At 42.3% G+C, this 17,859-nt stretch overlaps 1 protein-coding gene across 1 annotated transcript in view; it reads left to right on the top strand.

Moving 5' to 3' along the window:
• Nucleotides 1–8,558: 8,558 nt before the first annotated feature.
• Nucleotides 8,559–17,859, top strand: part of GRB10 (growth factor receptor bound protein 10) — a 137,488-nt gene continuing 128,187 nt past the window's right edge. Inside the window, exon 1 of the mRNA XM_026842156.1 lies at nucleotides 8,559–8,619. The gene's annotated coding sequence lies outside the window, so the exon portion shown is untranslated. The remainder of the gene's footprint in view (nucleotides 8,620–17,859) is intronic.

Here is a 17,859-nt window from a genome sequence, read left to right as displayed (position 1 = left end):
CTCGGGGCTCCCTTGCCGCGTTTTGTTCGCTCGCCTGCTCCGCGCCTCTCCCCGGCGGAGCCGGCAGCCGGGCTTTCCTCTCGCCCCGTGCTGGAAGTGGGTGAAGACCTGCCCCGCCAACTGCTGCCGGTGCTGCCGAAACTGCACACACACACCCACCCCCCCCCAAATCTGTCCGCTCAGCGCTTGCGGGAGGGCTGGCGGAGCGGGCAGTTTGCAGAAATGCCACCCCAGAGTGCTGCCACCTTCCTGCGCCTGGGCGGAGCGGCCAGCCCGGGGGAGCCGGGATCGGGGGTGGGGGGAGCACTGGGGCTCCTGCCTCTGCTCCCCGCCGGGGAGAGCCGCGCACGCACGGATGTCTCATTGTATAACTGTGGTACTGCAAGCTGGGGCTGAAACTGTGGTATCTTTATAAGAACAGTTTGCAGTTAATTGGTTTGGCAGATGAACTGCAAAATCCTCTTGCCCGCTTCTGTTGCTTAAGTGCCAGCGCCCCCCGCCCCCTTCCCCCTTTTCCCCTGCTTTCCTTTGAAGCGTCGCATAACTCTGTATTGCCAGCAGGATGGAAAGTGCTGATTCAGCAGCCTGGAGCCCCACTCCATCTGAAGTGGTGGTCTGCCTGAAATGTTCCCATTTGCTGAAATGGGAACATGTGTTGCTAGTATGTCAAAGCAGCATTGATCAGGTTTTCTAAAACAGCCCCAAAGAATGTGGTTTGCTCTTCCCTTAACTAAAGGAGATTGAATTTGGGGGTTGGAGGGGGGAAGCGAGAGAGGGTAGGAGGGACATGGGTGGCTACCACCCTCAGTTATGCTTCTAAGGGACAGTTGAAATTGTGTTGCCTTATAAAGGTGCTGAGCAATTACGCGTTTTAACAGATTTTATAGGACATGTAGCAATGATGCATTAACACTCCAACTCAATCTATTCCTGCATCTAGAGACTAGTTGTACTTAAAGCTTTAGGAAAGGTACAGAGAAGGGCAACAAGGCTAATCCTGGGATTAAAAGGAGTGAGTTGCGAGGACAGGTTAAAAAAACCCAGCACAAACGCACAGAGATTAGAAAACCTGCATGAAAAAAGAAATTATGCGTGAAACTTTAAACGACAGCTCTGGCTGTGCTTCACAATCATTTTGGGGCTGGGAAAAGGTGCAGGGGGCTAGCCGGATGCTCCTCATGTGCCGGGGGTCAGTAGGATGCTTTTCCAGTGCAGTGTTAAGTCTTCCTGGAGGGGCTTACTTACCTTGCAGTGCAGCAGAAGAGGGAGAGCTGTACCAGAGCTATATTCCTCTGGCTATCTTTGTACAGTTATATGCTAATATCAAAGCTGTCTGGGTTTTCTTTCTCCAGAGCTGAACTCTTTAAAATTCAGCACAACATAGAGCAAACAACCAAGCCTGAAGAGCATGTTTAGTAGCCTTATTATAAACAGTAAACTGATGCAGCAGCAGACCCGATGCTTTGCTTCCAATGATCATTTTACCATGTTATACTCTGATTTATTTTCTTCACTTGGACTTTATTTGTTCTTAAAGTAGGTCTTGTTTGCCCTGGCTACATATTAAAGATCTCGTGGTACGTCCATGGTTTTCCTTGGTTTTGTTAACAAAAATATCCCCTCCCTTACCGCTGTGTGAGTTGGCTTTCATCCTCAGATACAGCCGCACCTGGATTTCAGTAGTATATTCTTGTGGTTTTTATTAGGTAGTCCAGAAGCACTGCCTAAATGCAAAATGGATCTCTGCATTTCAGTTCCGCTTAAGCCTATACCATGCACTCTTTGAATAAAACAAATATTTGCAGCCCTCTATCTTGTGAGCACTTAAATGACTCCAGCAAGAATTGTCACAAAGGTTTTTAGAAATCTTTGGTCATGTTCTCGGCTGCGCTCGGGATGTAAATGGGCGAAAAGTATCTGGATCTCTCTGGCGAAGGTATCCTTCCAAGGCGGGGAGTTCCCAGCTGGCAGAGGAGAGGCATAGCTGGGTCATACGCTGCTTCTGCCAGCAGCATGAGAGCGTTGTGCTGGGAGTTTGTTTTCTGACAGCACCAAACTAGCAGATGTCCCTCTAGACTGTGAGGCACCAGCAGCTTCCCTTGTCGTGTGTAACGGTGGCAGCGGGCTAGCCGGGGGGCTCCCGGGTAGTGTCACACTGGCTGGGACCGTGCTGTTGCTCCTCTCCTCCCTTCTGCCGTGCCCCCGTATGTGCAGTTACGGAGGTTTACGGTGATGGTGCTAAATGAGGCTGGACTTCTAGGCAAAACTTTTGTTTAGACCAGCTGAGCTCTGTCTCTGGAAGTGTGTGTCGGGGGAATGCACTGGGGTGCTTCTTCAGACATCTGGAAGCTGCTGAGGGGGAGAGATGAAGGGGGCGCCTTTTGCGTTTTTAGGATGCATTTAATTATTTGCTCAGGTAAAAATTTCACTAGTTATAGCAAACGCCGTGGTGCAAAAACTTTACCAGTTTCTGATGGCCTTTTTACTCTAAACCTCTGTGTGAACTTTAGTGGGCTCAAGGGAAAAGCTTTTCTTCATTTGAAGGCAGGATTTCTGTCCAAACTGAGACTAAGGAAGCCTTCTTGTCTTTGGATTTGTCTCAGCTATGAGGGTATTGATGCCAGTTCACAGTGCACCATTTCTTACGTGTGCCCACCTGGCCCAGTGTTTTCACAAACAACGAAGATAACTCTTGAGACCTCTGCCTCTGTCAGGCTTGCATGAAACTTGCCAGCTGGCTAAGCTACAGTGTGATTGCATAAGCCTCCTTCTGTAGGAAAGCAGGCTAAGAAGTTAGGATTGTTTTTCTTGGAAACTGGACCTGCTCCTAGGCATGTCCAAAATATACCACTTGTGACTCTTCACCTAGGGAAATCTAGGAATAGAGATACTTTTCCTAAAGGATGAAACTCCACAATCTTTTTAGGAATTACAAGGAATGAGGTTGCCATGGAATCCTTTTACAGGCACTGAACTTTATTTACAGGTTTGCTATCCTTGAACTGCCTGCTGGTTAGGAGAGCACTTCGCAACATAAATTTGGATGTGGCAAAGTAGTCTTGTTTTCCATCACTTTTTCTCCCAAACCAGTGGTTGTTATGAAACATAATATTATCAAGTAAACAGATGTCACCTCATTGACTTCCCTTTATACTTGTTGAGCTGTGCACTTCTGAACTAGTCCCGTGCCAGGTCCTTCCTATTCTCATGCCATCTGTTGAATTGGATGATCTTTTTGGACAGCAGTTCTCTCATTAGCTCAATACAGCTCTTCTGTTGTGTTGTGGATGTGGAGAGGACTATCCAAGGGAGCCAGATTCCACTGTGAATGCAGCATAAAAGAAAACTTGATCGGTTCGAGACATCCTGTCTACAAACAGACTGTTAACCTCTTCAGTGATGAAATAACCAGAACAGCCTGACTTTGAGATCTGGTTGGATATATTCTACAATCCCTTTGTTGGCATGCTTTTTTCCCCTGGGTGTACTGTCTCTTCAGTAGATACCTGATGAGAGAGATACAGACAGGCACTATGTTTTTCATAAGAATACATTAATCTGAAAATGGTGGTGTTTGTGGTTTTTATCAGCTTTTGAACTCAAGATGTGCATAGGAGCACTGAAGATTGAAGGATATGTAAAGTGAGTCACCACCAGTACCAAGATATCCTGCAACTCTAAGAGGTCTTAACATTCACACCGATGTGCATCCATTCCCTGAAAACTCATCTCCCTCTTTGCTTTCCTAGGGTGTTTCATAAGTCATGGATGGATCAGTTCATGCAGACTAAATGGACATGGCTATCAGGACTGAAGGCGTTGCAACTTCAGGCCCTACTTTAGAGTAGTGCCCTTGTGAACAGTTCTGTCTTTCCTGGTCTCTGTAACAGAAAAGATGAGCAACTTCTATTTAATGATTGAGGAGCCATTGCTGACAGTGAACTTGAAAACTTGTTGGAAGACACAAAAGCATAAGATTTTGAGCACTGGGTGAGTCATTTTCTGTTAGGAGAAGGTGGCGGCTGTGTGGCTGCTTGGGGTTTTACAGGCAACCATAGTGGAAAGGACCAGTGACTCAGGTGTGGATTGAACAAAAGCATAGGCAGGATGAATCACGTGGGTTGTTCAAAACCCAACATTAATGCTCATTTACAAGCCAAGAGAGCTTTTAATGAAACCTGCTAATTGCATCCCAATTAGTTAACCCATGGGGAGATGCAGATTGCCACTTCTGAATGGCTACAGCAAAAGCTGGCCATCATGAATACTGGTTGTTCTGAGTGATCTTTTTAGCAGAGTAGGAGACCTTGTCCAGCAGCATGGATAATACAGCATGTGACTAAGACTGTAAGTTACCACGAGGGACCCTTTCCTTCCCAAAGCCTTTCAGAAACCTTTGATAAGCCGTTTTTTACTAAGTCATATTTCTGAGGATCAGAGGAAAACATGCAGTTCTCTGATGCGTGGTATAAAGTAAAATTAGGGGTTATATCAAGCCTGTAGATTGCTAGACTAGATCTGTCATAATCTAGGCACATGGCATGAAAGTCTACCTCATTGACACTAAAAGAGGCAAAACGTGTATCTTGGAGCTCTTTGCAGCTTTCAAGACCGCTGGCTTTGAGATTATACTGGTTCAGGTATGATAATAATTTGACCTTCTTGGAGAAAGGATCAGCAGTGAGAAGTTTCCCCTTTACCACATTCTTATTCTTACCTGAAGTGAGAATCAGGGAGAGGGTGAGGGGAGTTGCAAGTCTTAATCATAGTGTGCAGTGTATTTCTGAAAAGAGCTTTGGGACTGTGATGATAGTCATGGTCCTTGGGTGCAGAGGTGTTGAGTGCCCTAGACAAGCTTGCTGGGAGCACTGTGACCGTCTCCGTGTTCTCTTCCTGCGGGCAGATACAGTAGAGTATATGAGAGAGAAACACTGTGTCCTATATCTGTTGTATTCTTTTGTTGGACTACAGGGGAAGACTGTAAGAGCTTTTCCCATTATCTTACTCTCCTGCTGCTAAACTGTCATCCTGAGGCCAACAGCAACAAGTTGAGCAGCTATGTTGATCTTAATGGCCAACAGTTGCATTAATGATTATAATATTAACTCATGGACAGTTCTGTTGCTCCAGCAGTACTAATCAAACAATGTATTTCTTAGTCTGTTTCAGCTTTTTTGGAGGCCAAACCCAAGAAATGTGGGCAAATTCCAAAAAGGCAGTTTTACACAGGCAGGTCATGATGAATGGGGTAATTGTAAACACATGTTTGGTTAAACCACTAGCAAACCAGCCTCTGATTCTTCCCAGCCGCCTCCAATGCCAGCTTCTACTAGTTCTCAACAGGACAAAAATAGGAAATTACTTTCCTGGCAGACAAACTGTAGAGGAAATGCCATGCCATCCTGTTGGAATAAAGCTATAGCCTGGTGGGAAGGAACTCTCTGCTGGGCAGCAGTGGGGATTTCTACATTTCTTCACAAAGTAAACCTCAGAGCGTGGTCCTTGCACTCCCTTCACACTTACTGCTGCAGGATTTGTGCCAACAGAGGAATTGGAGAAACTGAGTGGCCACTGTGGAGCTGAGCCTGTGGTTGCTGAAGGCTGCAGATAAGTAAGAGTGGATAATGCTCCATGACACCAGGATCATTCTTCCATTATGCATCCCTGGTGAGAAAATAAGCAGGGAGAATCTCTTAAGTTTGTAGACTGTTTTTATGGTGGAGATTAGCACTTGATGAACACTTGGAAACTTCTTTCAATGCCTGGGATCTGAACTCTGCCTTTCTTATGACTTGATCAGGTGTCTGCAGCTCTGTCCTAACTGATGTTTTTGGTTTGTATCACAGACTAAAGTTTTTGGAGCTCTTTTTTCCTTTGCTTAGTTTTATTTTTAGGACATATTCAGGTGCTAACTTCTTCAAATTATTTGAAACCCTGGGAAAGGGAATCCTTGATATGTCACCCAAATATCTTTCACTACAGATGTTACTGTTACAGAATGGTTTGACACTTAAATGTATTCATGGTCAGGGAGTTGCAACCAGACTCTGTGTCTATGCATGCTTCATATGTTTGTAGAGTGCTTCAGATTTCAAAACTAACTGGCAGCAAGGATTTGGATCCTTTTCTAGAGGAGAAACTGTTAGAAAATTTTCCCAGAACTTGATTTTAATAGGATGGTAGGGTGAGATAGTTATGTATTAAAAAGGATTGAAGCTTTCAGAAGCTGAAATAAAAATTATTTTGTTGTTTTTCTTCTTGTTCTCCCCTAGTTCTTCTTTCCTTCTTTTCCATGATGTTCATCTCTGCCAAACTACTAGGTACAGATTCAGATAGGAGAATGTTCTCTCTCCTTAAATGGGAATTGGGAGAGGGGGTGAGAAGGACTGGGGGAAGGTAAAATCTGTAGGTTGGTCTTGCTTAGTGTACTGTTAAAGCTCTGAGCATCCTTGGAAAGGAATGAGGAGCTTTTATTATATCAAAGCACAAGTGTGGAATTAAACTTCAAGGAGCTGGAAAAGCTAAAAATTCAGAAGCTTGTGATATTTTTGTCTTGTGCCAAAGCCTTTCTTAAAAGGCCTGCTTTCCCTTCTGCCTTAAATGTATTAAAGTCCATTTAGGAGAATGTTAAGGGAGAAATATGTATTGCGAGGCCATTGATTCTTCCTGAATTAATGTCTTGTGGGTGATCATTCTTCATTCTAATAGCTGCTCATGCTGACATCACCCAAGATGTCAGGGGATTATGTCAGAATTCAAGCCTTGATATTTTGCAGAACAATGGCTCAAAGTGCTGGCAGATGCTTTCTCAGTGGGTCGGGTTGCTTTTGTTTTTCTTGTCCAGCTCTAACTGTGATGCTTCAGTTACTGTACATAGTCATAGCAAGGATGTAAATGATTTCCAAGAGAAGAACATCTGTGCAGCACAATTGTGAGGACAAAGTAGTACTACTTGCTGCAAAATCTTATGCTAGAGGTAGATTTGCTATCAGCATCTATACTCTGTACACACAATGTATGCGTTTTTCACGCTTTATGAAAAAAAAGCTAATCAGCTTTAACATTAAGTGTTCTTTTGTGTTGTGTTTTAAATACTTCATTCCAGGAATTCTGATATCCAAAAAGTTGAGGCCAAAAGTTGGTGGGGGGTTTTTGTTTTGGATTTGGGATTTGTTGTTGTTGTTGTTTTGGGTTGGATTTTTTTTGTTATTGTTTTGGGTTCACTTAGTGGGTTGGGGTTTTTTGTTTTGGGTTTGGGTTTTTTGTTTTTCTTCCCTGGCTGCTGGGCACCTAGCTTTAGTTTTTCTTTTTAAATGATGGTTCTTAATGAAGGTCCTGTAAGGAGAAAGCAATAAAAATAGCCCATTATTATGCTCTAGAAATTATCAAAGTAGAATGTCACATATCATACATGATTTTTATGAACTTCTGATATTCTTTACTGGTAGGCTATCATAACATTACCCATAGTCATGATATTGAACATTTGAAAGGTTTCAGAAGAGGTGTTGGTTGGTTGGTTGTTTTTTTTTTCCTAAAAGGCTTCAGGAGAATTGAGCAAGGACACTTAAGAGATGAGCTGTAGGAGTGCAGAGCAAATGCTATTTGGGTTGCTGGCATCTCTGATGTGTGCTCCGTCTTGTTTTGGATTTGGCATGCTTTTTTTTTTTTTTTTTTTTTTTTTTTTTCTGGAGTTCCTTGCTAGCAAAGTTGGATTACATTGTTAACACATGAAAAGTCAGGGGAGCATTGCAAAGAATGTTGCAGCTGATGCTGCGCATTACAGGGCAAGTTTAGGTCTGTGACACTTGAAACACCTGGCTGAGTTGTTGAGTAAACTTCCTTCCCCAATGTCATTTAGAAAATAGTACTGCTGATGTAGCCTTTGGTAGGAAAATGGCATTGCGAGATGTCTTGTTAGTCTTAGCATTAACTAATTCTGATAAATGAACAATTTGATCGTGTTTACCTGCAAATGGTCCAGTTCTTCTTCCCAGGAGCAGGAGAAGTTACGACTGTTTGGAAAATGGGCAATTTTGCTGTAACAGCCTGACTTCTAATTCTGCTTGTATTCATCTCTGAGTACTTGGGCCCTTCATGTCCAACAGTCCAACCCTTACTTACAAAGCTTGTTCCCCAGGTCTTGCTCATTTAAAATTCAAATAAGCTAAGGTGACATTTCTGTAGGTGATATGAAGTGGCCTATTGGGTTAATTTGGCAGTGCTTGGTAGAGTTTCAGGGAGTCAGATAGTGTACAGCCAAAAGTAATACAAATTTTTCCTTATTTTAGAGTGCTGAAATACAAATTTCTGTTGTGAAAAATCTGCAGTATGAGGAGGTGAAGAAGCTTTTCCCCTGGAAGAGAGACAGGTCTTCATTTCTCAAAAGATGTGATCCATGCTAAGAGCTCACTTCTATGGAAAGATGATGTTGTTTTTGTCAGAGCATTTGGGTCTCTTACCTTAGGCCAACCTGATCATTCGCTACATACACATCTTCATGGCTGACTCTGACTGGTTAGAAAGCTGTCCTGTGTACTTGTTTGTTTTCTGGGACTGGTTTTCTTCTGGATTAGAGGATGGGATCAGCTCTTGAAAGCATGTGGTGAGGTAGCTGAGGTGAGATGCCCTTCCAGGGAAAAGAAAAGAAGGAAATGGGGAAGAAAAGAATGGGTCCACTTTCAAACTCCTGGGCCAGCTTGGCCAGGGAAGCCTATTGATTTTTCTGAAGACCTAATGTAGGGGTTTTTTTTCTGTGAATTCCAACAAACTCAATTGGAACTACGCAAGCACACAAGCTAAGGACTAGACCTGGCTTTGCAGTGTATCTCCAAAGCCTGCCTGTGTTTGCAAAGCTTACCCGTTGAAGCGAGTTTTCTATGATGGGTTGGGGCGGGGGAGAGAGGGCGGGCAGATGGGCAGGCCAGGGGCAATGGTTAGGGAAAAGAAGTTATGTTAATCTTGTGTCTGATTCACATGCTGTCCTGAAATGTGACTCTGAGCAATGGTGTCTTAATTCCTGTCTTTAGTTTTTAAAAAGAAAATGGACGTGTGTTGGGTTGTTTTCTTAAAATGAACATGAAATGTGTCAGTGCTAGGTGCGGTTTTTTTATTGAGCAACTCAGCCCTAACGAAAATGTTAGTATTGCACTTGTACATTTTAAAGAAGATAAAAACAGCACCTTCACAGTTTCAGAAGATTATGTAAGATATGTGTAGCTGTCTTATACAATCATAAACCAGAGCAACTGAGGAAGTAACTGGTAATAAATCCATCATTATTCATATTATGAGAAATAACAAGCATAATAGCAGTTCATACTTATGACAGTGCTATTAGGAACACTGGAGGTTTGGTTGACTTACCCTGAAACGTTGTGGTAAAACATACTGTTTCAGGCCATTTACTGGCTGAAATGTTTTTTCCTGGAATGTCTCAGCTGTTCCCAGTCTCATGGTCCCAGAGCCGCCTGCAAGCTGGGTCAGCCGCTCTGCTCTGACCAAGAGGGGTTTCTGTAGCCAAAGTCAAGTAAAGGCATGAGAGGTGACTCTTCTTGTGTCTACTAGGAAATGGTCTTGGTGGTTGCTGGGCAGATCTTGCCCATAAACTCCTCTGACTCTTGAGGGGCTGACTTGGACAGAGCTGCAAATTTCTTAGCTTTGCTAAAGCTAGTATGCATTAGTCTGAAAAAACCTCAAACCACCCTGCAAACTGAAAACCAAAAGTTCTTTAGTAATTTCAGTTATTATTATTGCCTGTGGTAAATCTGGAATCAGTTTGGGGACAAGGTGGCATGTCATGTCTTTCCTTTGTTTTACTAAACGTTGCTTGGGAAGACCTGGAGTTCTGGTTCTTATGTTCTGGATTGCACAGCAGTGACTGGAGTACCTCTTCAGAAACATTTCTAGCTGGCTTTTTCCGTAATTTGAATACAGAAAGGTTGAGGTAACTGACTAGCTAAGTCTTTCTGGCTTGGTACCAACTCTGTTATGTGTGAACTCTGGGCTGAGGAAGAGATCTTTTCTGAGCATACATGTTAGGGCTCTGTCTCCATCTAAAACCAGGTTCTGTCTTTTGCAGTCATTTGGAGAGTGACAAAATGTGTATTAAATGTTCTCCCTGTACCCTGTGTTTTCAAGCACTCTATATCAGCTGCTGAATGAAGTTCAGGTTTTTTAACAAATGCTACTCATAATGCCTCAGTCACTTTCTGTATCTGTATTAGGGGTTTTTTGGCTATTGAGATAGAAGTAGTTTTATGGGCACACTAACATGGTTGCATACAAATACCAACTTTCTTCCTTTTCTCAGGGTATCTGGTCAATTTATATGCTTGACTTCTGCCATGTTGTATCTGTACTGACTTTGGCAGTGATTCAGAGAAGATTCATCCAGCCAGAGAAGCATTGATGGGACTACTCTATTTTTATTTTTAAATTTGTTTTGTTTTTTTAAGTGTGTGGGGATTGAAGCTTTCTTCCTGTGCGCAGCTGTGGCTTGTGTAAAGTCAATGTTTGAGTACAGGTCTATGTTCAAGCTGTGTGGTCAGAGTGAATTTTTGCCTAAACCTATGGTTGAGCTATAAGTCGTTGAGCTATAAGTTGTTGCACTATGTGGGCAACAATGCTTTTATCCAGTAGCTGGTCTTAGTTTTACTTCTTCCTGCCAGTGTCCTCTTAATTCTGCAGTTGTAACTCTGTGAAGTCAAGCAAGGGAGTGTGTGCTTTGTGTTAGGAACTTGCAAACTCTTCTAAATCCTGGCTTGCTGTGTGGAAGGACTGGAGGTTCCCAAAGCAACTTTCTCTGCTTCCTTTCCTGTCCTGTGGCCGGGGCTGCCTCCCTGCAGCTCGCTCAGCAGTACTCCCAGCAGCCCTGTGGCCATGCTGTCTCCCCTCCTGCCTACCCAAATACCCCATTTCTATCTCGGGGGTGGGTGATGTGCATGCATCTCGCAGTTGTCACAACCTTCAGAAGTCCCCAGCAGTGACTAAGTACAGGGAGCTGGAGGTGAGTACCAATATTGTAAAATAGAAGAGGAAGCGTCTTGAAAAGGTGTGCCAAGAGGGAGACGGTACTGCAGTTAAGACCAGTTTGCCACTTGTGCTTTGCACTGTCTTCATGTGGTATGCTGTGAGTTAAAGCAGGCTTTATTATTTATTACTGTACACTATTTATTAGTGACTGTTTACTATATTATAGAGCCCCTTTTATGGTGTCTGAGAGGGATGTATCTCCTCCGCAGTTCAATGCGTGCTTCATCCCACATGCATTCAACACTTTGTTGGTACCCCTGGGACCTTACAATGAAGCCTTTCAGCAATGTGATGTGTGCAGGCCTGGCTTGTGTTGGCATGTGCAGTGGGAGCTGTAGTTCCAAGTTGGACTGGGAGCCTGCTGGGCTTGGTGGTAGTGTGAAAGTTTTACAGGACTGTGGCCATGTGTGGAGGTGAGAGACTTGGAAAAGAGAGCTTCAGGTTATGTCTTCCTACAGTCTTCTGAGATCCTTCTAAAAGTACTGCTGTAACATGTTTAACCTGTACTACCTGAGACCCTAGTCATGCCAAATGAGGTCCCTGGAAAAACAGTGGACTGAGGATTGTATTAAAAGTGACTGAGATGCTGCCTCTGAAAGCCATTAGCAGGTTAGAATTAACCAAATACTCTAGGTAGCTTAAATGAATCTTAATGACTTTCTGTCACTTTTATTGGAAGAGTCTGTTTACAACCTTGTTGCCTTAGTGCAGGTTGGATTGCAGATGTGGGTTTTCTTAATCAGTGAAGAAGATTTTGCAGCATGGTTGTAATCTCCCTAAAGACTTGTGTGGTCAATGAAGAAATAACAGGATTTGCATAAACCAAAGCAGAGCAGTCCAAAGTAGCTATATCCTAAACCTGACCTAACCTTTAAAGCTTTGAATTATGGTGTCATCTTCCACCAGGGAGCACTGCAAAGTATTTCTGTCCTTTTGCATCCTGTAAGAAAGGACTGAGCCATCCCATTGTTAGGGAGGAAGAACTGAATATAGACTAAAGACTTAAATTTTAACCAAGAAGAAATTTATCCTGGTGTTTGGATGTAAATGAACACCAACTAAAAATGGTTGGGGCTTTTTGTTACTGTAATAGTTACTGTAAAGGAAAAATTAGAAACCATTCTAGTTTGGTTTTGAAGATTTGATTGACATTTTCTAAGCGACCTCTTTCTCATGTGTGTGGTTTGCAGTAGTGGAAGGGGAGGGGAGAGGGAAAACTACTGCTTTAAAGGAAAGAGTTTGGGAGACATGGTGAGAGCCTTGTAATAGAAGGCACAGAGAAGGACAATATTGACACAACTCTCAACTTGATTTTTTTTTTTTTTTTTTTTTTTTTTTCCCCCCCCCCCCCCTTTCCCAGTGCACCCACTTCTCAGCAATGTGAGAGGAGAAGGAATCAAATCAATTTCCATAGTCATGTGGGTATTTCTAGTGTGATGGAGTGAAAAGGCAAAGCAGGCTGCCCTCCCCAGAACTCTCAGGTGAAGATTAAATGGTGGGTGGGTGAGTGTCTTAGCTCACAGCATGGCCAGATCATGGCTCTGAAAATGATTACTGATATGATTATCTTTTCAGAGTAATGCTAACACTTTCTTGAAGCTGCTGTCAGGCATCTGTATGGGAAAAGCCTCCTGTTCTGGGGGCCGTGTTTTGTGTGTGTGATGGCTGTATTGCTCTGCGTTCACTTTCACATCCCAGCTTGGGGAAGTTAAATTCTCGGAGATCGTGACTGCCTCTTCAAAGGTGAAGGAAGCTTTTAGAAGAAAAAAAAATTGGGAGAGAACAAGTATTTATACCACAATGTATAGTAAAAATCCCACTTATGACACAGGTAGCTAATTCATGTCTAAAACTTGGCCTGACTTCAGTCCTGGTCTAAACCACAAGTGTCACTTTTGAGTAGATGTTTATTTGCCACGTCCTGTGGTCTGATGGCCCTTCAGACAGCCTGGGATTCCAGAGTTTACCACACAGTGAGGTGCCTGAGCAAAAATGCTTCTGGGCTGAATGCAAACGGTGACTCATCTGAACGACATAAAATGGCAACGCCTGCTGAATTGTCTTGACTTAAAGTGTCTATACCTATTGATTTTTATTTTTTAAAAAAATGCTTTTATTTTCTATTCTTTTTCCCAGCCCTCTCACTCTTTAGGAGTGACTAATGCTTTGCCTTTGCGGACTGTCAGCCTCATACTCCAAGATAACAGTATCTGCAGTTGTGAAGATGCAAAGTGGGGAACGGACAGTCATTCCTGGTAGGGAGGGAAGGGTACTGGTGATAATCCCATGAATCCACAGCAGGCTCCTCCTGTGCATAGGAACTTGATCTTAACTCTTAGATTCTCCTTGTTGTTCCTGTGGTATTTACATGTAATTCCTACTTCTTAAAACAACAAGGGATTTGATCTAGTCAAATTTAAGGAAAACTGCATGAACTAGCCTTATAAATCCCTGCATCAGCAATTTACTCTGGGATACTCAAGAAAAGATGGCAGATTATGGCCTTTTTGACACTGCCTGATATAAAGCAAAAGAGACTCCAAAGCCTCCCTTAAGCCTCTGGCATGCTTGAATATCTTCCAGTTACGTGGTTAATGACTAAAATAAGTCTTGTACCCAGGGGTAGTGGATTTGGGAGATTTGTGAAATGCCTGTCCCCAGCTACTTCCATTGATTCAAATGGTAGAGGCCAAGCTGTGGTGTGTGGGGAGGGGAACTGGAGAGAGAAAATTAACTAAGATGATAGTGCTTGTAGATATGTCTCATCAAGAGTTCATTTCCTGTAAATGCTCCCAGAGGTCTTACATAGTGACAACAAATGCAAATGCAGTTTGGAATACGCTGGTGGGTACAGCTCATTGCTCGCAATCCATGAGCTAAAAAAATTGAAGGTATTGAGGTTTTGTTTGGGTTACATTCCCCCACCCCCCGCAAACATCCAAAGATGCTTTCTACTGAGTGTTAAGGCCAACCTACAGCATGATAGGGTTGCACCTTACAATACTGACTTCAGTTAATTGTGTGGGGTTATCCATGTATAGCTGATTCTCTTCCAAACTTTTCTGGAAGAAAAAATTTCTCTGCTCCTTGTACCCTTCAGAAACCTTACAGCCAGTAAAATCTTAAGATTTTGATCTAGAGCTCAGATTGTAGCTAAACATTAAAAAAAAAAATTCAAGACATTAGAGTCAAAGTGTTTTTTTCTGCTATTTGCCTTCTGGAGTGAGACTGGAGAGCAGAATTCCTAGTACTGCTCTCCACAGGGTGTGGGCCATGTGCTCCTCTGTCAGGTTCTGGTTTGTTTGTAGTGCTGGGACACAGTTGGATTGTTGTATCAACAGAGGCAAGAACATGGGTTAGAATTTTTAAATATATATTTTAACACCTAAGATTTGCAGTGGGTTCTTTTTTGGTTTGTTTTTTATGTGGTTTTTTTAAGACATTTCAGCTCTGAAGGTTACAGTTGGCATCCAGCTCGTTGGCATTCTCACTCTGGGTAATGTCCTTACAAGAAAGAAAGGAGACAATGCATCCGTGTTAAGCTTATTTTTCTTGTGGTACAGTCCTAGATCTGGAGAGAAGACTATAGAGGGGTCAACTAGTCAATGAAAAGCTGGAGTATAGTGTTTTTTGACAGCAGTTTGGTGACAGCGATGGGGAAACTCCGTGTACTCCTAAGACAGTCTGTCTGTTGACTCATTGCTTTTTTCTTTTAGCAATTTTGACTTGGTGTTTTTCTTTCCTCTTTCCCCAGTGCCCTCGCACCACACCCTCCCTTCCACTCCACCCAGTAATGTTTTCCTAAATCTTCTTCATTGCTTTTTAAACTTTTCTGTTTCTTCTGAAAGTTGTGGGCATGGAGAACAGACTCTTCCCTCTTTCTTTGCAGTAGGCTTTAGTACATTTGAAAGATACCATCGTGACCCTTACTTTCTCTCTTTTGGCTGAGCTCCAGTTCATTCTTTTTTTTTTTTTTTCTTTTTTTCCTCTCAGATGTCATGTTTTTCTAATTCTGTGATGTTCCTATTGCTTTTGCTTGGATTCTTTCCAGTTGATCTTTTCTGAAATTTGCTGAAGACTGGATACAGCATCGTGCTGGAAGCTTTATCAGCCACGAGTCGAACAGAACTGTTGCTTCACGATTCTCACATATGTTTCTCTATACATTCCTATATGGTATTTGCCTCTTTCTCAACAAAGAATTCTCCAGTTTCTAAAACTTGCTTTGAATTCAGTCTTTGAGCAAGCTGACAGCTTCAGGTTAGCAGCCTCTCCAAGTTTAATGTCCTTTTCTCCTTCATTATCTAGATTGCTAGTATTAGAATAGTGTGGGGCCAGAATAGATCTCTGCAGAGGTTATTCAGTATGTCAGGCTGTTTTGTGAATGTCTCAATTTTTTCAGTTCTAAGCAAATGAAAGGTCAGTGCAGTTACCCAGTCACTTTCAAATCTGCCATGACTGTTTACATTGATAACTGTATGACAGTTTTCTTAACTTTTCATAAGAATGTGGTTTGAGTTTTTTGACATGTTTTTGCTAATGTCAGGATTCAGTATCTACTACTTCTATGTTCCTAAAATGTATTACCTTGCCATTGTAGGAAGTTGAGTTGGTTTGACTTGGCTTATCCACGAATGATCAGTTTTTGTTGAGTTCAGTCTTTTACTTTCTTCTCAGTGCTAGCAGATGGGTAGCAACAACTGTCATTCTTCATGTTTTTTCTGTTCCTTTCCCCTCACACTTTTTTAGGATGTCACTGTTTGCCATTCTCCAGCCTCTGTTACCTTGTCAATCCACTATGAACTCTCAAAAATACCTGTTAATGGTTTGAAGCTTTAAGAAAAACCCGAACTGTTCAACATGTTCATGATCAAATTTTATGAAAACCAGCTAGTTTGAGAGAAAGTTGACTAATTTTTACTGATTCAATTGATTAATTTTTTTTTCTCTCATCTGTCCTATCATCACTAGTATTACAGTTTGGTTTTTCTTGTTCTGGCCTTGTTACCTGTAGCTTACCTGAGAAAGTGATGAATGGACTTTCCTTTTCCTTAATCATTATTTTATTGCTGTAGAATTATAGAATGAGTTTATGATATTTTTGATGTCTCTTGCTTCACCTTCACTTATTTTGGTATTGCAGTAATTGTCTTCAGGCTATTGCTCTTTTAGTGGAGTGCAGATGAATGGACTTTGCTTGACCTCTTTAGTGAGGGAGAACTGTTACTTACTTTTGGTCATGTATGGACAACAGGAAAACTTAAACATCTTGGGTCTGAGGATTAACTGGAAGCCAGTTAAAAACTGGAGATGAGAGAGAGCAGTCAGTATCAGAAAGCTCTCCTCAAATAGACAGATTCGTTCATGTGCAGTAAACCTACTGAGACAGTTAATGGGCAAATGCCAAAAAGTTGAAGCTTCACCTCAGCTGTTTTTGTCAGATTTGGGTTTGAGAACATCATTTAGTTGATGCCCCTGATCAGCTCTGTTGTAATTCAGAAGCCATGTAAGGTTTTATATAGGATGCTTCTGCTGCTGTCTGTGAATAGAATAGTTTAACATAAAGTACTGAAATATACTGACACCCCAAAATGGCTAGATAATTTTGTGATAAACTGGAGGTTGGTCCTATATCGCCACCAGATCCAGAAGCATGTTGGATAAGAGGATGTTTACAGAGCAGAGACAGTGAACAATGCTAATACTGTTCACAAAATAAGAACCCTTCTGAAAAGGAACGTACAGTTTCAAGAACAGATGGTCTAGTGGTAATAGAGACTAACAAATTTTTGTTGGCTGGCAGCCGTCTTTCAGGTTAGGATCTTGTCTTGAAAGCTCTTTCATAGAGCTGACTTCCTCTCTGCAAAGTACTTGATAAAAGGGCAGAGTAAATTCCTCATGGGAACTTGTTCCTCCTGGTCTAACAAAAACGAGATTATGATGAAAGCACAAGGTAAGCAGCAGTAAACTCACAGAGGCAGGTAGGTTTTGTTGGAGCAGCCTGTGGCAATTTCAGATTGTGTTCTGCGCTCCAGAATTAGCATGCTGCGGGACGGTTGTCACCCCTTTGATGGAAGGTGGGAAGACTGGCTTGGAAACATGCACAAGTCTTGCTTTGATCATCTCATTTCTTCTACAGAAGCAGCATATTGTTTGTGAGACAGAGCTTACATAATCCTCCTTCTGTGTGTGTGTGTGTAAACATATTTAACATAGGCCTTTTGTTTCTTGACTAGTTTAAATTTATCCATAGTGTACGTGCAGTGTGGAGGGGGACGAAGAGGGATGAGTTATAGGATGCATTTCAGATTTCTCCTTTCCTCCAATGTCCCGGAACTTGTACGGACTAATAACAAGTGAAAGAGGTGAAATAATCCCATCCTTACTTTCTATCCATGCCTTACCCTGCTAGCAAACTGATTGTCTCTTTCTTTAATCAGTGGTAATTCAACTCTCGTTCTTTACTTGATTCTCCTGTCACACAGTAGCTGGTAGAGAAGCTTTAAATGCAGAATTAGTGCATAAGCCTGTGCCGGTTTTGGCCGGCTGTTAGTGTTTAAAGTCTTTAAAATTACCCACTAAAGACAACGCAGAAGAACAAAAGTCAGCCTGGATATGTGGCGTGTGTGTTCTTGTTTAATATCGGAATTCCTGGTATGGCCAGGGATGCATGCCAGCTTTGGCAGTACAGGGCACAGTTCAGATACTTAAGTACTATACTAAAAATAACGGGACTATTTTAGACTGGAACCCAATTAGGGAGAGAATAACTTGTTGCTCTGCAATCAGTAATCTGAAGTAGCAGGCAGGCTGCAATGTGCAAGT

The sequence above is a fragment of the Athene cunicularia genome (genome assembly GCF_003259725.1).
Source record: "Athene cunicularia isolate RWA chromosome 2 unlocalized genomic scaffold, athCun1 chr2_part1, whole genome shotgun sequence".
In the NCBI taxonomy this organism is placed as follows: Eukaryota; Metazoa; Chordata; class Aves; order Strigiformes; family Strigidae; genus Athene; species Athene cunicularia.
This window is presented reverse-complemented; position numbering and strand designations above follow the sequence as displayed.